The sequence below is a fragment of the Mustela nivalis genome (assembly GCF_964662115.1).
Source record: "Mustela nivalis genome assembly, chromosome: 19".
In the NCBI taxonomy this organism is placed as follows: domain Eukaryota; kingdom Metazoa; phylum Chordata; class Mammalia; order Carnivora; family Mustelidae; genus Mustela; species Mustela nivalis.
Window position 1 is genome coordinate 30570415 of NC_139038.1, and position 21379 is coordinate 30591793.

Below are 21379 nucleotides of genomic sequence, written 5' to 3' on the forward strand. Positions count from 1 at the left end.
GGATCAACTTCCAGAACATTCACAGCACACCCTAAGAGAAACCTCATGCCCATTAGAAGTCATTCACCATTCCTTCGGGCCCCCCAGGGTCACCACTAATCAGCCCTCTGTCTCCATAGATTTGTCTGTTCTCGAAATTCCGCACAAATGGAATCATGTGACATGGGACACCTTTCGTGTCCGGCTTCTTTAAAGGAGTGTAATGTTTCCAGGCATCATGTTTCTGTCCACCTGGTAGCGCGTGCTGGTACTTATTTCCATTTTATGCCCAAATGATACTCCGTCCTACGGAGACATAACATTTTGTTTATCTGTTTACCGGTTGAAGGACATCTGGGTCGTTTCCACCTTTTGACTGCTGTGAATATGGCTGCTGTGAACGCTCCTCTTCACATTTTTGCCTGACTACCTGTTTTCAGTCACTGTGTGTATATATTTAGTGCTGGAGGAGAAGCGTTACTTTTTTTTGCCTGGCCACCAGCCGTGGGTGAGAGTTTCAGTTTCTGCACGTCCGTCCCAATACTTGTTATTTTCCATTGAGAAAAAAAAGATTTTTTTTTTTTTTTTATGACCAACCCAGCGGGTATGAAGCGGTATCTCATTGTGGTTTTGATTTGCATTTCCCCGATGACTAATGACAAGGAGCATTTTTTCATGTGATTCTTGGCCGTTTGTATATCTTCTCTGCAGAAACATCTACTCAAGTCCCCTGCCTATTTTTAACTCAGTCTTACTTCTTATGGGAAAATATACATTGAAATGTACCATTTCCACCCATTTTCCTGTGGACAGTTTAGGGGCACTAAGTACATTCACAGTGTTGTGCCACTATTACTGGCATCCAGCTCCAGAGCATTTTATAGAAGGGACTGTTTTTTAAAAGGAGTTTTAAGGGTGCCTGGGTGGCTCAGTGGGTTAAGCCCCTCAGGTCATGATCTCAGGGTCCTGGGATCGAGCCCCGCATCAGGCTCTCTGCTCAGCGGGGAGCCTGCTTCCTTCTCTCTCTCTCTCTCTGCCTGCCTCTCTGCCTCCTTGTGATCTCTGTCTGTCAAATAAATAAATAAAATCTTAAAAAAAAAAAATAAAAGGAGTTTTTAAAAAAAAATAAAAGGAGTTTTAAGGGGAGGCTGGGTGGCTCAGTCGGTTGAGCGCCCGACTCTGGGTTTCAGCTCTGGTGGCGGTCTCAGCGTTGCGAGATCGAGCCCCACTCGCACTGGTTCCTCCCACTGGTTCCGCACTCATTGTGGAGTCTGCTTGCCATTTTCTCTCCCCCTCCTTCGGCTCTTCCCGCTGTCTCTCAAATAAGTAAATAAATCTTAAAAAATTTTTAAAAAAAAAAAAGGAAGTTTTAAGTTCACAGCAGAATTGAGAGGAGGGTACAGAGATTTCCCAGCACCTCCCCTTCCTCTCAACCCAGGCATGCACAACCCCCTGTTAGCATCATTCCCCCAACTCCAGAGTGGGACAGTTGTTTGTCTGTTTCTGCCCAAAAGGCAGTTGGGATTTTCATAAAGATCACACTAATCTGAGGGCACCTGGGTGGCTCAGTGGGTTGAGCCTCTGCCTTCGGCTCGGGTCGTGGTCTCAGGGTCCTGGGATCGAGCCCCGCATCGGGCTCTCTGCTCAGTCCCTTCCTCTCTCTCTGCCTGCCTCTCTGCCTACTTGTGATCTCTGTCTGTCAAATAAATAAATAAAATCTTTTTTTTAAAAAAAGATCACACTAGTCTGTACATCAGTTTGGGGAGTCGTGTCCGTGATGGTTAGTTTTATGCATCAACTTGGCTAGGCTATAGGAGTCCGTAATTCAAGTAAACACTTAATCTAGGTGTTGCTATGAAGGTATTTTTCGATGGGTTTGACTCTACAACCAGTTGACTTTAAGTAAAAGAGATTATTTTGGGAATTTGGGCCTCATCCAATCAGTTAAAAGGTTTTAAGGGCAAAACTGAAGTTTCCCCAAGGAAAAATTACACCGAGGGACCAGTTCCTTTTCTTTTCTTTCTTTCTCTCTTTTCTCTCTCTCTCTTTTTTTTTTAAAGATTTCTATTTATTTATTTGACAGACAGAGAGAGATCACAAGTAGGCAGAGAGAGAGAGAGAGGAGGAAGCAGGCTTCCAGCTGAGTAGAGAGCCTGATGTGGGGCTTGATCCCAGGACCCTGAGATCATGACCTGCACCAAAGGCAGAGGATTAACCCACTGAGCCACCCAGGAGCCCCAGGTCCAGAGTTTCTACGCGAGAGCTTCATCTCTGTCTTCCACCACCCCTCTCTCCATCCATCTTATCCTGTTTACCTACCTATCTATCTTATCTACCTACCTACGTACCTATCCATTCTATCTAGCAATCCATTTTTTCTATTTATTAAGTTCGTAATACATCTATCCATTCTATGTATCTATGTATCTATCAATCATCTCCTTCCAGAATTGTCTCTCTGATAGAACTCTGACTGATATACACACATGAACATCTTTCCATTTATTTAGGTCTTTAATTTATGCAATATTTTGTAGTCTTCTATGTACAAGTCAAACTTTGTTAAATTATTTTCTGAATTTTGTTTTTGCGTCATTATTTGCCAGTGTATAGAAAAGCAACTGATTTTTGTACGTTGCTCTAGAGTCCTGCCACTTTGCTGAATTTGATCAGTAGCACTGATAGTTTTTGTTTGGTTGGTTTTTTTTTTTTTTTCGGTTGATTCCTTAAGATTTTCTCTATATGGGATCATATGAGCAGAGATGGTTTTACTTCTTCCCTTCCAGTCTGGATGCTTTGTATGTCCTTTTCTTGGGGAATTGTCCCACCTAGAACTTCTGGGACAAGGTTAGATAGAAGTGGCAAAAGCAGACATTCTTACTTGTTCCTGACCTTGGAGGTCGGGGGGACGGGGGGAATGTCCAGTCTTTGACCTTGGCGGGTGTGAGCAGTAGGTGCTCTCCATCAGCTTGTGGAAAGTTTCTTTCTCTCCCGACTTTGTTGAGTGTTTTTCTCACGAAAAGGTGTTGGATTTTGTCAAATGCTTTTTTAGCATTTATTGAGATGATCCTGGGCCTGGTTTGCTTTTCTTCCCTTCTCCGAAGCGCTGGGTTGGAAATTCAATCTCTGTGGTTTCTCGGGGTTTAAAAAAACAGTCACCGTTTCACAGCTCTCCCCATAAATGATCGCCAACTCAGGCGCAGTTAAGTGTTTAGGAGATATGAAAAAAAAAAAAAAAAAAAAAGCCCCCTCCCAGGCTGCTCAGCAGTTGCAGGGACAGGAAGCAAGGAAAACGTAAGTAAAATATAGCAGTGAATTCAGGTGTGCAGTTCCTTGTGCCCTAGCAGAAAGGAAAAGGGAGAGAAAGGGGAAGAGGAAGAGAGGAAGGAAGGTCAAGCATTCACAAGGGGGACTCTTTCCCCAACATTTTGCTCTGAGTTTCTCTAGAACTCTAGAGGCTATGATGCTCTGGGTTACTGTCAGGATGACAGGTCTTTCTGTCACCTTGAGAATGGAGAATGGCAGAGGCTGGGGCATAATCCAGCTTCCTCTATGGTTTATTTATATTTTTTTAAGATTTTTTTTTTAAAGATTTTGTTTATAATTTATTTGACAGACAGAGATCACAAGTAGGCAGAGAGGCAGGCAGAGAGAGAGGAGGAAGCAGGCTCTCCGCCGAGCAGAGAGCCCGATGTGGGGCTCGATCCCAGGATTCTGGGATCATGACCCGAGCCGAAGGCAGAGGCTTTAACCCACTGAGCCACCCAGGTGCCCTTGCCCTAGGGTTTTAAAAAGAAAAGATTGGCCTCCCTAGTAACATCCACCTGGCAATTTCTAATGGTTGGGAGGAGCTTCATATCCCCTCCTCCAGCTGAGTCCACGGATGATAATGGCTTGGTCCATATGGTGAAGGGTGGTGAGAGCTTTGGACAAGGACAGAGGGGACAGTTTGTTTGCTGTGGGACTTTGGGCAAGTCCCTCTCCCTGTCTGGGTCTCAGTGTCTCTGGGGTCTCAGTGTAAAGGTAGGGGACTCTATCCCCGGAGGAGTTCTAGGATCAGGTAGGCTCAGAGGCTCTCCACCCAAGTGGCCTTTTTCATATGGCCCCATTAAGCTTCCTGGTATCTCCGGGACTCTGTACTCTGAAAGTTGCACGAGCCCCTTAAATGCCTTTTGATGACTTTTTACCGTTGATTACTGCTCAGAGACCTCCCGGCTGGACTGGATCGCGGATGCTGTTATTACTGGGGCGGGCAGACAAGGCTCTTATCAGATACACAGGCAGTACCCACTTAGGGACAGAGGATTGAGTGGGTGTTGAAACAGGAGATACTGATTTCCAGAGCTTTTGGTGATGGAAGGAGAAGTTGCCTAGGCCCTAAGGACCACCCTGGGGGCATAGGAAGTAGTCAGACAGCAGACTGGTTTTATTTAACACATTTTGTGCTGACCCCTTTGCCTGCATTATGTCGGTCAATTCTTAGTAGAATTTATGAGACAGGTACTATTATGCCCATTTTACAGACAGGAAGCTGAGGCCCAGAGAGAGTGGGTGACTTGCCCAAAGGCTCACCGAGTATTTCGGGTTGTCTGGATGCGTCTGAACGTACAGAACTGAGTACTGGGGAGAGGGGGGCCGCCCTGCGAAGGGCCAGGATCCTTGGATCTGGGACTGGAGGTTGATGGTCTGCGTTGTCTGAGGGTGGGGAAGGGGAAGGAATGCCACAGATGGGGTCCCTGCGGGAGTGGGGAGAGCAGGACGCGGAGGAGACCGATGTGCCGGGCCAGAATCCCCAAGGGGAGACCTAGGATGGAGCGACTGGGGGGCTCCGAGGTCAGAGCGAGGAGCCTGGGCTGAAACTAGGGGGTCCCGGGAATGAGCGGGGTCGGGGTGTGCTGTGAGGGTGTTCCGAGGGACGGAGGGGCTGGGCAGAACGCGGAGGACGTACACCCTTGGGCAGGGTCCCAGGCCGGCACGCGCGGGTCGCCGCAGCCGGAGAACAGAGGGGCGGAAGCCGGAGCTGCCCCGCCCCCGCCCCGGGCCCCGCCCCGGCCCCCGCCCCCGGGCGGACCTCGCCCCGCCCCCGGCCCGGCCCCGCGTCTCCCTGCGCCGCGCGCCCAGACCTCCCGGCTCGACCAGCAGCGCGGGCGGCGGTGAGTGCTGCGCGGGCGCGGGCGCTGGTGGGGACGCGGCGGGCGGGAGCGGGTCTCCGCGGCGCGGGCACTGGTCCCCGGCTCCGGAGCAGCACAAGCCGGGAGAGCCGCGGTATCGCGCGGGTTGCGGCGGCGGAGACCCCGGCGCATCCCGGGGGTCGAGGCGGGCTGGAGGGCGTAGGGGTCCTGCCGAAATGTGCCTCGCGGAGCCCTCCGGGGCCGGGGGACTGGCCGGGTTGGGGCCCTGCTCCCGCGAGTGAGCCCATCGCCCGCGCTGGGGTCGTCTGAAAGAATTTTCGGACGCGGGTCCTAGAAATTCGGCTTCTAAGGGCCGCGCTGTATCTGCGCTTTTTGCCCCGCCAACTTCAGCGCGTGTCTTTGTGGGCACCCGGGGGCCTAGGGAGCCCCCGGGAGGTGGAAGTGCGGACAGAGCGCGAAGAGAGCAGTGGCCCTGGCTAGACCCCCCACCCGCGGATTAAGGTGCGCGCGGGGTGAGTGCAGGCGTCGGCTCAGACCCGCCCAGTGCCCGCGCCGGGTGGATGCGGGTGGCACGAGCCGCAGGGGAATCTGTGGCAGAGGCGGACATCCCCACCCCCAGCCTGGCAGGTGACCTCCTCCCCTCTGCTCTCCAGGTCAGTATGGATCTGGGCAGTAGGGTGGGTGTTGTGTCTGCACCTCCTGGTCAAGGTCAGGGGATGGGGAAATGGGCATATTCTGGAAGGGGCGGAACAGTGCAGAGATCAGGCCAGTTGGACCTTCACTAGTTTTCTGGTCACTTCTGTGCTTCTGATTCATGGGGCTGACGTCATTACCTGTTGGACCGACTGGTGTTTGGGAAACCCAGTTTCTGGAAGCCACGGGCCTTTTCTTCTGAACCCATCAGGTTAGACTCTCCCACCAGTTTTCCCAAGAGGGAGAAATCCTTCCCAGTGGCCTGGTGGGCTGGCGCTGGTTCAGGGGCTGCCTGGAAGGCACGTTGGCCCTGCGGGTCCCCTGGAGCCCTTGTAAGGAAAGACATAGTTTGCACTAGTGTATGCTTGACTGCCTCACTTACCTTCCTACTCCTACCCCCAGCCTTTTCAGGGTGGTTCTTTTAAAATAGGACTAACCTTATTATAATAGGACGCCCTTGTAAAGAGAGGCATGAGCTGGTGTGTGGGACTCCACCACCGTGTTTGGTTTGATCCTAGTTGGATCAGAACCCAGAGAGCCGGTGACCGCTTCTGCCTGGCGTGGGATAATGCCTTCCGCTGCATTTGGCTTACCTCTAAGCCAGCTTTTGTCTGGGATCTGAATGTGCTCCAGCCTCTTTAAGAAACCTTAATTGTAGATCTGCTGTGCGGCAGGGCCATCTTCCTCTTTCCTGTTCTCCTGTTACTTTAAGGCATTAATCATAGATGCTTTTACTCGAGCTTGAAAAAGTACCCTTGTAAGGCTTCTGTGGGTGAAGTGACTGGGTGATTGATCTGAGACCGGTGATTACTTTCTTAAGTCTCTAACATACTAGATGGTTGGTTGAGTATACCTCCCTTTGCTCCTTCAGTGCCTTTTATGGGCTGGCTGGGGGGAAGCAAAGGGCCTGCCTCACCCTTTGAAGGACACAGGAGAAATGGCTCCTAGTCCTGAGGGGTTTACGCTGTGCGTTGGAAGTGGAAACACATGCCAGGGTTGGGGGCTGGGGGAAGCCAGTGCTCTCTAATGCGCAGGAGGAGGTTGAGCGGAATGGAAAAGGAGGGAGGTGTGAGCAAGGAGCCAGGATAGCCACAGTGTGTTGAGCAGCAAAGCTGAGACTGAGCTTATGTGGCTGAAGGCTCCCGTGGATGTGGTCAGCAGCTTTCCAGGGAGCAGAAGGGTCTTGGCAAAGCTTCAGAGGATGCACAGACTAGATGAGGGTTAAAGGGGAGCTACGGGGAGGGGAGGAGCCAGAAGGCATTTGCAGCCTAAGTTAGTTTTCAAGGAGATCAGCAGTACATACTTGAGCTGTTAACCACCCCTGCTCATTGGAGGTGTGTCTAATTCTGTTCTAAGAATGGACTGGTGCCCACATGAGACTTAAACTTATCCCACCAAAGATGAATCAACCCAGAGCTACAGTGATAGTGGAAGAAAGGAGACTCATCAGAAGTCGTCCTGGAGCTCTGGCACTATGTCTTGTCCTGTATTTCTTTTTGCTTTTACTGCAGTGAAAATAGCCCAGTGGGAGAGGTGGTCCATCCCATCAGGCAAACAGACCTCCTTAAATCTGCCTCTCTCTAGTACAGACGTGTTTATGATGTCTGTGGTGCCCAGCTGGCCTGCCCTGGTCTGTTCTGAACTCAGCTGGTGTTTTCTTAACCTTAAAATTGTTATTTGTGCTCAAAGTGGTACTTTCCTAGGTCGCCGCAATTTCTTCTTACCGTTTAAGCCTGTGTTGGTATTCTGGGCTGCTGTGAACACTTCCTTGGCTAATGTAGTCTTCCCTTGTGTGCAGGTTATTTCAATACCATATGTAATTTCACAGGCTTTAAAGAGACATGGACAGAGGGCTGCCTGGCTGGCTTAGTTGATACAGTGTTTGACTGGGGATCTCACGGTTATAAGTTTGAGTCCCATGTTGGGTGGAGAGATTACTTAAAAATAAAATCGTAAAAAAAAAAGGAGAAAAGAAATATTGAGGGTGTTTGTGTGGTGGTTCTCTGCCCAGCCCTAGCAGGTAGGAAGTTCATTAACCAGGATCCTAAAAGCTCAGAAGAGGCACTCCCTCCTTTATCACTTTCTTCTTCGTAGGCGTTAACCCCGTCATAGAAAAGACCAGAGAATTTCAGCTACTTAGCTTAGGAACATTCCTGGAGTAAATGTAAGAGCTCAGCATTGTTTTGCCTTAACCTTGACTCCAAGGAGGTTATTTGTAGGCAAAGCATTGATGTTTTTGAAAGTGATATAAAAAATAACACGATTGCAGATAGCATGGGAGATCAAGAAAAAGATGGGGCATGCTCTCAGCCTGTGAACCAAACAGCTAGCATCAGTTTTCCTTGTTTTTATTATTTTTTTAATTTTTATTTATTTATTTGACAGACAGATGACAAGTAGGCAGAGAGGCAGGCAGAGAGGGGGAAGCAGGCTCCCCGCTGAGCAGAGAGCCCGATGTGGGGCTCGATCCCAGGACCCCGAGATCACGTCCAGAGCCGAAGGCAGAGGCTTTAACCCACTGAGCCACCCAGGCGCCCCAAGCTTTCCTTGTTTGTTCCGCGGCTTGATCTCTTATCCCTGTGCCTGTGTATTTCTGAAGCTGCGATCAGGGTGCATACAGTTTTGAATCCCGACACTGTCCTCTTAATGTTCTCATTGTGTCACTTCATCAGAACTCATCATTCTCTGGAAACTTGAGGATGTGGTTTCACCAGGAATCCAGAGGGGAAGTCGCCCTCTCTGATTCGGGGGCAGCAGCCCACCTCCCCAGTGGAAGGATTTTCCATCCCGCAAATCACTGTAATTTGTACTTATGCCATCCTGGAACCTGGCTTTCAGACTGTGGTAACTTAATCTTTGATTTGTGGGACTTGTCACTCCATGGAAGCAGACAGAATTCAGAAGATGGTATTTGAAAATGATTGCTCTGAAATATTTCTTAGGAGTTTCCGTGTTCTTACTGAGGGATACTGAATTCGAACTTGTGTGAGGGCAGATAGCCCAAGAGCTGTAGGTAGTAGTGTTTTCCCACTTCCTTTCCCGAAGAGGACGGGAGATCCCATTTTCCCCTTTTGTCTAAATTCTTCCTCCTTACTCATTTAGAGTTTAGAAAGCACCATTCACCTGGGACATCTTCAGGAACGGTGGGCCGGTTGAGTTCCATTATAACAAAAACAGCATTGTGGTGTCTGGGTCTTTTCAAGTTTGCTAGCCAGTGGTCCTTAGTCTGAGAATTTTGAGCAATACTCGATTTCCTCCCTGTACAAGTGGGATAGGTCCTTAAAAGAGTTTTTATTATCAGGTTTCACTTAATGTTCTTGTTGTTAAGAACATTTTTCTCCAGAGATCGCTGAAGACCAGATCTTTTTGGCCTTCCCAGCTGGTTCTCCACCTTGTGTACAAACAGGGCTCTTTCCTTAGGCAACTTGACAATTTGCAGGAGTGCCCTTTGCCCCAGCCCACCCCCCACCTTTTTCTTTTTTTGCCAAAGGAATCCCTTTTCCCCTGCGGGTCTTTTCAGTGATGGGAATATTCGAATATTGGGAGCTGGTCTCCGGGTTCCCTTTTTCTGGGGCCGGAGGGAGGGGGCAGGGAGTAGAAGTGAATAATCTTCCTTTTCTCTCCTTGAAAGAACTCATTTTAAGAAGGAGGATTAAGTTGGTGGTGAAAAGGCTGTTTTATCTTCTCCCTGAGGGCCTTGCCCTTTTCTGTGTTGATCTGATGTATTTTTAGAAGACTTTATCACCCACATGTGTTTAAAACCACTGTGAAAGTTTTGAAATGATGTTGTAAGGGAGGGGTACAGATGGGGCCAGGTATCCCTGTGCCTCCAGCCGGGCTGGGTTTTGGGAATCCATCAACTTCGAGGACTGTATGTTGGCTTCTGCTTGGGGATATCTTTTTCTTTCTTTTTTTTTTTCCTTCTCTTTAACCTTCTCCAATTAGAAATACTTAGAGTGTTCCAAAATTCGTTGTTTAGTTTAGTTTATTTTTTCAGTGTTCCGGTGTGGTGCATAAACAGTGAATTTTGGAACACTGAAAAAATAAAATAAAATTAAATTAAATTAAAAAAAAAAAAAACAGATACGAAGTTATAAGACCAAAAGAAAAAAAAGGAAAGAAGGAAAGAAATATTTAGAAACCCTGGTCACAGAAACTGGCTTCACTTCTTTTGCTTTAACTAAAATACCCTTAAAAAAAACACAAAAACAAAAACCCTCTTTCTTTAAAAAAAAAAAAAAAAAACCTTAAAAATTGTGTTTTAAAATTGAACTTGAATGCCTTTGGATGAGGCCTGCCTGCCCTGGTTCACCTTATAGCTTAGTTTTAAGCTTGCAGGAAAGTTGCAGCTAGCTCAGGGAGTTTCTCTTACTAACAATGTTGCCCATCCTCCCCACAGTACCATCAAACCAAGGAGCTGATGTTCGAGCCTAGCCCTTAACAAAACTCTAAGCTCTGTTTTGGAGTTCACCTGTTTTCCCCCCGAGTTCCTTTTTCTGTACCAGGTGCCATCCCAGGTACCACATGGCATTTTAATGCCTTTCCCCAGCATCCTCTGCTCTCAAAATGTCTCATTTTCATTTCTGTGACTTCTTGAGGAGTACCGGTCAGAGATTTTGTAGAATTTCCCTCAGATTGGGTTTGTCTGGTGTTTTTTCTCCTGGTCAGGGGAAAAATTGGCATGGAAGTGAAATGCCTTTCTCATGACATGGGGGGTACCGGATATCCACAAGACATTGCTAATAATCTGAAATGTTCCTTACTAGGTTGAGGTGATGGTTGTCAGGTTCACTGTTGCCAAATTCCTGTCTCTGTCTTTTTGTAGACTGTCCCTTACAAAGCAAGATACTAAATCCAGCCCACACTCAGGAGAAGGATGGAGAGACTAAGTAAGCCCCACACCCTGGAGGGAGGGGTATTGACACATGCCATTTGGAATTCTTCTGTAAGGAAGAGTGGTCTTCTGTATCTTTAAAATACACACTTAACATAAAGGGCTTGCATGATAGATGACCCCATCGTATGTGGGGTATCTATGCTGTTTATGTGTGAAAGACCTCAGTTCTACAAGGATGTAGTGTGGGCGTCATTCTCCCAAAGCCCCATGGGGACCTGGGAGAAGTGTAGAACCCAGCCCTTGCCCCGGAGGGGTGTAATGTGGTCCAGTTAGAGAGACAGAGTCTAACCTGCAGACAGGAAGCAATTAAGATGCACAAGAAAGGTGTATGTTGTGGAGGGCTGGATTGCGTAGGCTCGGCCAGGGGCAAGGGGGGGCGGGGGAGGCAGACTTTAAGAGAACTCAGCAGGTAACGTTTACCACCCCATTCTCACCTGAAGTCTTGCTAAAGGCAAGGCGGTTGTTTCCCATAATTTTCAAAGACATGACAGTTACAATCCCCACAGTCAACTGGAATACAGCCAGAATTGAGGAAATAAGCAAATAGGAGGCTTCCAAGGAACACAGATATTTATCATCAGGACAGACGCCCAGGCCTGTTTACCTTACTCATAGAAGACACCAAGGAAACCAGTAACTCTTAGTTTGCATAGAGTTCTTACCCAGTGGGTGCTGGTTTCCCATGCTCAGAGGCTTTGACACAGCAAGGGCAGAGGTGGGATGGGGGCTGCCAACAGCCCCAGGCTGGACCTTCTTCCATCTGGGGTAGCACAGAACCTCCAGATGCTGACCCAGGCATCGCCATTGTCTTTTTTGTAGATTTTAAGGAAGCAGAGAGAACTATGGGATATTAGAAAATAGTTCAGATACATTTTGGGGAGGGATACAGAAAGAAGATTGAAGCCGTACGAGAAGTTACAAGGCCGGAGCTTTCCTTGTGTTCAGACATGATGTGGGGAGAGGGACCCCCTTGGCTGTGGGCCATTGGGCCTTTGATGTGTGTTTGTTCTGATGGGGAGTTGCTGTGTGGCTTCTGCCGTGGTTGGTTTCTCCTGGTGTTCTACATTTTGAGGCTTATTTTTAGAATCTTACTCTCCTTCTTGGCAGGGGTTGAATATTTTAAGGGGGGTTTTTAAGTTGCTCTTGGGCTGCTGGTTAATTATGCAGAACCCTTGTGTGGGGTCCCTCCCTGAAAGGTCCAGCCTGGCACACACCTCGCCTGGACCAGGCAGGCTCTTGGTGGTGGGAAGGCTCCCGTGACCCTACCCCTCCCTCCTGGCCAACTGCTTCACACCTCCCCACAGGACACAGGTGTGCCTGTTTCTGTGTGTCCAGCCATGCTCTTACCCACCCGCTGACCTGTTCTTGCCTGTGTCCCCCCAGATCCTCTGCTTGCCCTAGTCCCCTTTGGGTCTGTTCCTTTATCTCCCCCATGTTGGTGAACTTTGCCTCCCCAGAGGGATTCCTTAAGGCTGAGGAGGGAGGGTCCATGTCTCCCCAATCCCATATAAACCACCAGCCTTCAGAACCCCCTGCCTGAAAAATGGGTCACAGCACAAAATTCTAAGAGAACTTTATTTTGGCAAATAGGACATTTTTGGTACAAATTTGGGGAAACTACAGTGAGATGAATAGTTGACACATCTTTTCACCAAATAGAAGTAATCAGAAGCTTTAATCACTCTGCAAACACTCAGGGAGGGGCTAGGGGCCAGGTGCCCGGCAGCAGCATGAGGTGGTTGGTTCATGGAACAAAGGGCTGTGATGACATCATTTCACCCACAGGTGGGGGAACATGGGAGGCTGGGCTGGGGAGGGCAGCTACGGGTTAATTTTTAATTTATGTCCTTTAATTGTAAATGTGATTAATAGATACTGAGTCACATAAATTTAATAAGCTGGAATTAATTAGTTTATAGAATTTCTTCTGAATTTGATTTTTTGATTATATCATTATTGCTGTGGCTCAATGTACAGAAGATCGCAGAGCAGAGGCGAGGAATGTCCTTCCCACTCTATCTCCCAGGCTGCCCCTCTCCCCTGCTCATAGGCAGCCACTGTTACCAGTTTCTTGTGTATCCTTCTGGGGACATTTTGTGCATATTCTATAAGGAGATATGTATTATATCCTTCTTCCTTAGGCCCAAATGTTGGCTTGCTGTGAACACTGTTGGGGCCCTTTTTTTTCATGCAGCGATATGTCTAAGAGATGCATTTCCACACACAAAACTCTTGCTTGTACTGTTTCAATGGTTGTGTACTAGTCCCTTGGCGTGGATGGGCCATCACAGATCTGCCCGACGCCCTGCCAGTAGTTATGTGGTTTCTAGCCACATCGCATTGGAGACCCTTGTGCGCTCATCATAGTTTGTCCCTTCACCCATGCACGGGATAGCCCAACGGCAGATACCTAGAAGAGGAACTGCTGGGTCAGTGGTCTCATGCACGTTACGTTTTGGTAGGTGCTTTCATTGCAGATCGACAGAAAAGTTGCAGAGTTAGCGCAGAAGTCCCATATTTACCCCGTCCAGTTTCCCCTGCTGTAAACATCTCACATCATCAGGCTTTGTTTGTCATGACCATGAAATTGACGTCAGTGTACTGACCTCTTAACCAACCCTAGACTATGTGAACTTGGAGGAAAAGCTTTTATTCTGTTAGATCTGTTCCAGGGTCCAATCCGGGATCCTACACTGTATTTAGTTTTTATGCCTCGTTCTCTTCTGGTCTGTGATGGTTTCCCAGACTTTCTGTGACCTTGGCAGTTTCAAGGAGTACTCTCCTAGTTTTGTAGCAAGTCCGGGTTTGTCTGATGTTTTCTCATGATGAGCCGAGGTGGACGGTCTGGGGGAGGAAGGCTCAGAGCTGAAGCGCCCTTTTCACCCGATCCTGCCGGCAGGTGCGTGATGTCCGTATGACCTCACACTGATAAGAAGCTTGACTCTCTGTCTCTGTGCCATTTTGACCTCACCTCCTTGGACGAGATGAGCTGTATTTTGCCTGTGACGACCCAGGGGAGTTGTCCAGGATGGGCCAGGGTCAGCTCGACAGGGGTGAGGTTAGGACTGGGTGCCAGACCTGTGAGTCCCTGCAATCCTTTTTTGGGGAGGGCTGGTGGGGAAGGAGCATCCCCTGAAGGAGACAGAGGTGTAGGCCTGGGTCAGATGAGGGAGGCCCTCCAGCCTGGGGAGAGGAGAACAGGAAGTGGACGTGGGCTTAGTGGGGTCATGGCTGAGGGAGGACTGAGGTCCAGTGGAGGTGGGGGAGCACACCTGGGGATGGGGAGGAATAGCAGGGACCCCCAAGGGGCTGAGCACCCAGACTGAGGGAAGAGGGGTGTTTCTTGTTACATTTTGATACATTTTGATAAGGAAGGATTTGAGCCATTCCTATAAGAGCTCTTAAGAGGGGAGGCGGGTGGGGGACACTGTTGGGACAGAGTGCCCAGGGAGATGGCAGGGCAGGCCCGGCTGGCCACACTCAACGAGGTTAAATGAAGTTTGAGCCAGAGAAGGGCTCCTTCTGAGTTTAGGGCAGGTGGACAGAGGCCTGGGCGTTGGGATGGGAGGCTGAGGGAGTCAGGTTGGTGGAGGGGGTGGGAGATGGGCAGAGGCGTGGGGGCCCCATGTGGGAGGGAGGGAGCATAACAAATAACCATGAGTTCAGCGGCTCAAGTCGTACAGATGCATTATCTCACGGGTCTGGAGGTCAGAAGTCCAAAACAGGTGTCCAAACAGGTTAAAATCAAGTCCCTCCTGGGGGCTCTAGGGAAAAATCCATCTCCCGGCCTTGCACGGCTTCCAGAGGCACCTGCCTTGCTTGGCTCGCTGCCCCTTGCTCCAGTTTCAAAGCCGGTAGGGGAGCACTTCCTCTCTTCTCAGGCCCTCCTGCCTCCGTCTTAGGAGGAGCCTTGTGGTGACGTTGGGCCCACCAGGAACTCTGGACCGTCTCCTCATCTCTTAACTGAGGTCCCATTGCCAAGTTCCTCTTGCTGTGTAAGGCTAGGTGCTCAGGGACTCACACGTTCTCGGGATTAGGATGGGGACGACTCTAGGGGGCGCTGTTTCAGGTGGAGTTTGGGTAGGTCGTGGCCCCAGAATGTGGTGCATTGGGGGTCTCTTTGGATCTTGGTAGTGAAACCTCTGGGCCATTGTGGGCAAGTGATCCCTCCCTGGTCCATGTCTGCTTCCCTGCAAGTCGTGAGCATGAGCGCTGGTGCAGTAACCCTAGTGCCCAGGGTTCTGAGCACATCCACTTCCTCCCTCCCTGAGGTATGGGTACTATTAGCCCATTTTCCAGATGGGGACACCAAGGCACAGAGAAATCGAGCAACCCACCCAGGTTCACACAGCCAAGAAGCGGTGGAGTTGAGAATTTGAACCAAGGAAGCTTCTCAGTTCCAGAGTTTCTGCTCTTAAATAATTCCACCTGCCTTTAGATTACATTGTCTTAAAATAAGCACATCCCATCACCTTGACTTTCTTTGGAGCTTCTCTGTTGCTTCTTTGTGCCCTGCCTAATCCCATCTTTCTGGGTCTTCTCTTGTCTCGTGATCACCGGTGGGTCTTCAACGGGCCAGGCCCTGGTCCTTGCCATTCCTAGTGACCCCTGAGACCTGAATGGTGCCTACCCACTTTTGTAAATGACTGGGGATTGCATGCAGGGGTTTCCAGAAACCCTTGGGTGCCGGGCCCACCCATACTGCCCCCGAGTTCTGTGGTGGCCATGGCTTCCGGTTCCCCACCAGCTCAGCTCCTGGTTGGAATCTGCACTGCAGCCCACTCTATGTTGTCCCAGTGAGACCTCTCAACGTTGGGCATCATTTTTCTGTGCAGCTTTGCTTTGGGGGCTGCCTGATGGTTGTCTCACCCGAAAGAACGGGAGGGGCACCCCGGGGGCTCAGTCAGGTAAGCGTCTACCTTTGGCTCTGGTCATGGTCCCGGGGTCCTGGGATCGAGCCCCGTGTCGGGCTCCCGGCTCAGCGAGGAGCCTGCTGCTTCTCCCTCTGCCCCTGTCTCCCCGGCTCATGCATTCTGTATCTTAATCTCTCTCAAGTAACTAAAATCTTTAAAAAGGAAAGAAAGAAAGGGTTGGGAATGGGCAGGAAAAGTGACGAGAGACACCTTTCCCTTCTCTGCCAAGAGTATCCCTTCCGTCCTTGCGAGTTATCAACAGGCACCAAGGACATAGATGCCATCACAGGGGTGAGCTCTGTCCCCCCTTTCCCGTCCACACCCGTCAGCACGAGTTGCTGACGTTTCTGGCTTCTTGGGGGTGCAGGATGGTTAGAGCCTCTGAGTTTTCTTGACACCATGAAAAACAGACAGATGGTCATGATTCCGGAGAACGATGACATACTGTTCATGTAGGCCAGGCAGCTCGAGAGCCACCCCAAAGACAAGGCAATGAATGTGGAGGGGCAGGTGTTTCTGAGTTTGGGGTGATGGCCCCGAGCAGCCTGCTCACAGGTCCAGATTTTGAACCGATGAGCCTGTCGCAGGATGAACCCCTCACTCTGTTCGGTAACCCCAGCCAGAACTGGGAGCACCTCCTGCAGATCTGGAGTACCAGTGGTGTCATAAACTTGCATCGAGGAGCAGAGAGAGCCCGTTTTGAGGTTCAGAGATTATGGGTTTTTTTCTTTCTGATTTTTTTTTTTAATTTATTCATTTGAGAGCGAGAAGGAGCACAAGCAGGGGAGGGACAGCAAGAGAGGGAGACGCTCCTCGCTGAGCAGGGAGCCTGACGTGGGGCTCAATCCCAGGACCCCAGGATTGTGACCTGAGCCGAAGGTGGACACTTAACCAACAGAGCCACCCAGGCGCCCGTCTTTCTGATTCTGTCTTGTTCATGTTTGCACACCTCCACACTTCCTTTCCCACACACATCTTGACTTGCTCTCCTGCCTTGACATCACGGGATGCCCTGTTGAGAAGTGCCACTCTCCTCAGGTATCCTGGAGGAAAGGAAGGATCTCAGACCCAATTAAATGATTGTCGTTCTGGAGTGTGTTTGGCCAAATACTGGTGTGACCTTGAGCTGAACCAGGAGACCCTCTGTTCCTGAGGCTTGTCCTTGTACAAACAACTCCCTGCAGAGACGTTCTCAGCTTCTGAACTGGGTGTTAGGGGAAGACCCTCCCATTTATGTCTGCTTCCAGATCTTGATGTCCTCAAGATGGGTCTGGTGTTCTACCGATGTTTGTTGCAAGTGTCAGGGTGACCAGCTGCTCATGGATTTCCTGGGATGAGCCCGCACACCCCACATCCAGGGAAACCTCTCCATCCTGGTGAGGCACCCTGTATAGCACCCGTGGTGTTTTGAGCCTAGTTCTGTGTGCTAGAGAGGCAGATTTTAATAAATTTCAATCCTTGCCCTCCTGGGGCCCACACAGTGATCTGGAAGCCGGATGAGTAAAGGCTCTGTGACAAGTTCAGCAGAGAAACATGACTTGGTTACAGCTAACACATACTCGCTGCTTCCGTGCCCCGCATTGCTCTGGGTGCTTTTCACAAGGGTGCTCTTTGAATCCACCCAAGAGCCTTCAGACACTGCCAGTGTCCCCATTTTATGGATGGGATAACCAAGGCAGCAGAGTCGTGCCATGAGGCATGCCAGCTGCCCACAGGCAGTCCGGCTACAGGGCCTGTATCTTGATCTTGATGCCCTTGATCTCTGCACTGTGTAGAGGTTCAAGCGGGGATGGATTGTCCCCTGAGCTCGCTTCTTGGGGGAGGAGATGCAGAAGCTCAGATAGGGCAGGTGAGAGGAATTTGTAGCCCGTTGGGAAGGAGGGACACCAGGGCAGTGGAAAGAGTGTGCCGGGTATGTGTCTGGGGACATCTAAGCCAGCCGTGCAGTGTAGCTGGTAGGAGACGGGGTAGACAGGGGTTTGTGGTGCCCTGGGACCCCGCTGCCATCCTGGGCAACCAGGATCTCCAGTCACCCTAGCCTAGGGGGCACTGGCATGTCAATGTCAGAAAGACCCCAGTGTTTTTGATTTTAGGTAGATGGGGCTGAACTAAATCTAGTAGAATTTGGAGGCTCGAATTGCTGGCCTTGGCCTGTGACCCAGAGACTGGAGATTTCTAGCGATGCCTTTATTTTACCCATTTGTGATTGAGGTGAAGCTCACATAACGTAAAACTTCTCATTTCAGAGTAACAGTTGAGTGGTGTGTGGCATGATCCCAGTGTTGTGCAAACACCACCTCAGTCTAGTGCTAGAACATTTTCACCACCCCGGTTAACCTGTACCGATTCACGCTCCCCCCATTTCCTCCCACACCCTCCGTCCAACCCCTGGCCACACCGACTGACCTTTCTGTGTCTGGGTGCACCTGTTCTGGGCGTCCTGTGGAAATGGACTCATACCCTGGTCTGGTCTTCGCGTCGGGCTTCCCTCCCCTGCAATCTCTTGGAGCGGGCTGCTCTGCCGGTTGTCCCCACACCTCCCAGAGGTCAGACCCTTGCCTGGGAGTTTAGGATTCCGGGCAGAGCTCTGCTGGGCTCGGCTCCACAAACCCTGAACGCAGGTCTGCGTGGACACAGAACGGGGAAGATGCTCCTTGGAGTGGCGGGAAATGCCCAGAATCGCAGCCCCCACTCGGGTGTTCCAGGGAGTTCTGAGACCGTTCAGGCTGAACTTTCTAGGAGCGGATCTGTTGCTGAAGGTGAGGCTTCTCTGGGACCGTTCCAGTGTCGCAAGGTCTCAGGACCCGTTCATTCGTATTTGCTCAGATGTGAGGATCACCGGGCTGGACAGCGGGGCTTCGCTCCAGGGTCGTGAGGGCGCTTTGCTTCTCTTTCCACAGAGCAGTATGAAAAGGCCGAGGCTGAGCTTCCCGGAGACCCTGCTGGCAAGGAGCCTTTGCGTTTCCCACCCCAGGTGTTAAAGCAGCTGGCGGAGACGCCTGGCATCACGAGGTCCCTTAAAGAGGCAGCTTCGGGCCCGGGTTGTATATCCGGGAGGTTCTGTGATCTTCCCCTTCTGTCTGTCTGTCCTCCAGGACTGGAAGGAAGAGCCTTGTATGTGGTTTTGTGCCTTTGGTTGATAGGAAGGTGCTGGCCCCCTGATCCTTCCTTCTCAGAGAAGCAGATTGTTCTTGTTTTTGGATATTCTCAAAGATTCATTTATTTGGCAGGGGAGGGGGTAGCAAGAGAGAGAATCTCCAGGACCTGGGCCCTGAGAGCGTGACCTGAGCCGAATGAAACCAAGAGTCAAGGACGCTGAACCGACTGAGCCGCCCACGTGGTTATCTTGAGTCACAAAGTCATCAGTGAAAAATGAGTTGAAATCCATATATTTTCTTTTTTTTTTTTTTTTTTTCCAAAAAAGCCCTGCTTTGAGTGTGTGCCGTGAAAGTCTGCGGGAAATGCAGACTTTTTACACCTGTAAGGGAGGCAGAAAGAGAGAGAGAGAGAAAGGTGTTCCAAGGTGTTGCTCCCATATTCTCATGTTTCATTTGGGGGTAAAACGAGGCCGCTGGTGGTGTCTGTGTCTCCTGCCTGGGAGGTGTTTGGTGAGGTCAAGAGCAGTCTGGAGTCCACCAGCTTTGGGTTCAGACCCTAGCCCTGCCTCCTGGAGTCCATCTGTGTGGCTTTGGGCCAGCAGCTTGACCTCCCTGGGCCCTGGTTTCTCCGTGCGAGAGTGAGGACGATGATCGCGATGATCCGTCCATGATGTGAGGACCCCGCGGGATGACACACCTGAGGGTGTGACTTACAGAGCCTGGGACAGTAAAGTAAGAGCCCGTTGTGGTTTCTTTTAATGCAGCTGTGACTCTGGGGTGGGGGCGGGGGTAGTTGACGGGTAGTGGATTTTGCTCAGACCAGGACCTCTGGACTCAGAGATAGCCTGGTTATCTGGTACCCTTAGTGGCACCCTTCGTTTTCTTCCTGTGTGAGGATCCGCAGATTCGATGCAGACTCAAGACTCAGAGGGATGACCCAGCCAGACCCATTAGGTCTGCTTGGCCCCGTTAGGCATAGGGGAGCTGTCCCGGGGCTGGGCACCTTCACCCTGCCCATCTCCCTTGCTTGTGGCCCGTTAGATTAAATCCTAGAGCTGGGCATGGTTGGAAAAGAATATACACATAGGAAGGACCTCAGGCCTCGGTCAGCAAAAGGTTAAAATTTGTTCAGACCGTTGCATTTACGATGGCAAGGAAAGGGGAGACACATTTTGGGAAAACTTGAAGGAACAGATGTCGGTGATTTGAAAAACTCATCGGTACCCCAAATACCTCATTCCCCATCTCCCTCCCCACATTCTCAGTGGGGACCCAGGGGGGTGAAAGTCACTTTGTGGGGGAGGGGAGAGTTTAAAAAAAAAGGAATGAAAGAGAAAACAAGTCTTAGGTATTATAGTGGTGTGTGGCCCTTCAAAACTCAACTGTATCCAATGAAATCTTATTTCTTAGTATTGCATTTTCTCTTGTGAGGCAGAAATTAAATTATATTTAAATTAATTAATTAAATTTAATATAATTTAATTTTTATCCTTGGGGGGGGCCGTGAAGGGGGTGGGCAGAGGCGGCTATAATGAAAAACAAGGCTGAGAAACCCCGTTCTGTACCATGTCTGAACTGGGAACTGGGCCCAGGAGTAGATACCCCTAGGACCCCTCACTGCCCATTGGAGAGAGACTCTGTCACTGAGGAAGTCGTGGAGACGTGGAGCAAAGGGACCCCAGAATTCCCAGTGGCACATTGGCGGGGGAGAAGGTGGGGGCCGGGCCCCGTGCGTCTGGTCCTGGGTCGGTTTCCTGGTCCGCCTCCAGCCCTTCTCGCATCGGACAGGCCTCCTTTCCCGCGACCTGGGGCCCCGGTGCAGCGTGGACACGCAGGGGCCCCCGGTTCCCTGAGTCTTCAGAATGTCAGGATGGTAGCCGCGGAGTGTTGGGCTGAGCGCGGTCTCTGGGGTGTAGGACCTGCGGGGCTGCCCAGGCCACACGCCCTGCGAGGCAGCCCTGGTCACATTTTCTGATTGGAACAAGGGGTTTGGGATGCCTGCCCCCCCCCCCCCCCGTGGCTTAGGGAGTCGCTTGCGGCAGGGCCATTCTGAGGTGGGGACCGTGGGGCTCCCCACCCCCGAGCTTTTCCTTCTTGTCTGTGAGGCCGGGCGGTGGGAAGCTGGAGAATCGCCCCCACTGTGTGCTTTTAAACGGCCAGTCGAGAAAACCCACTCGCAGGGGCCTGGTAACAAAGTTAAACAAGTGGGGAGGGAGGAAGGAGACCCCCTTGCTGGCCCCTTTATCCCCCCTCCCTGTAGCCATGACAACCTGGCCTTCGCCAGCCCCGCCCAAGGGGGTTCTCCAGGCGGTTCTCAAGGCTGTGCTTTCGGTGGCAAGACGGTGGCTTTGCTCTGAACTCGGAGATGTTTCCCTGTTTGTCCTGGAAAAGGGAGCGCAGGTATTGGATGGAATTGTGCTCGCACCGCAGCCCGCGGGGGGCCCTGATCTGGAGGGACAGAGGGTTCCTGCTACGGCGGAGGGTGTGGGTGACTGTTTGCTCCCCTTGAGGAGTGTTGGGGCTTGAGGCCCAGGAGCTGGAGGCAAGGTGGGCCTTCTGCCCCCTGGGGAACCCAAATTAAAAAGGTTGGGGGGGGGCGGAGAAAGAAGAGAAGTGGGATGAAGCAAAGTGGCATTTCCTGGCCTGGGGCCTGGGGAAGGGCGGCTG

The 21379-nt window shown here is 50.8% G+C and overlaps 1 protein-coding gene across 10 annotated transcripts in view; it reads left to right on the forward strand.

The window, feature by feature from the left end:
* Window positions 1-21379, forward strand: part of LITAF (lipopolysaccharide induced TNF factor) — a 104204-nt gene that overhangs the window by 72177 nt on the left and 10648 nt on the right. For 2 of the 10 annotated variants that reach the window (XM_082714114.1, XM_082714117.1), the window contains exon 1: window positions 5125-5764. The exons of 2 other annotated variants lie outside the window; for them this stretch is intronic. The gene's annotated coding sequence lies outside the window, so the exon portion shown is untranslated. Of the gene's footprint in view, window positions 1-5048; window positions 6016-10634; window positions 10750-21379 lie in introns of those variants that run through there. 6 more of the 10 variants (XM_082714110.1, XM_082714112.1, XM_082714116.1 and 3 more) reach the window with 6 other exon arrangements.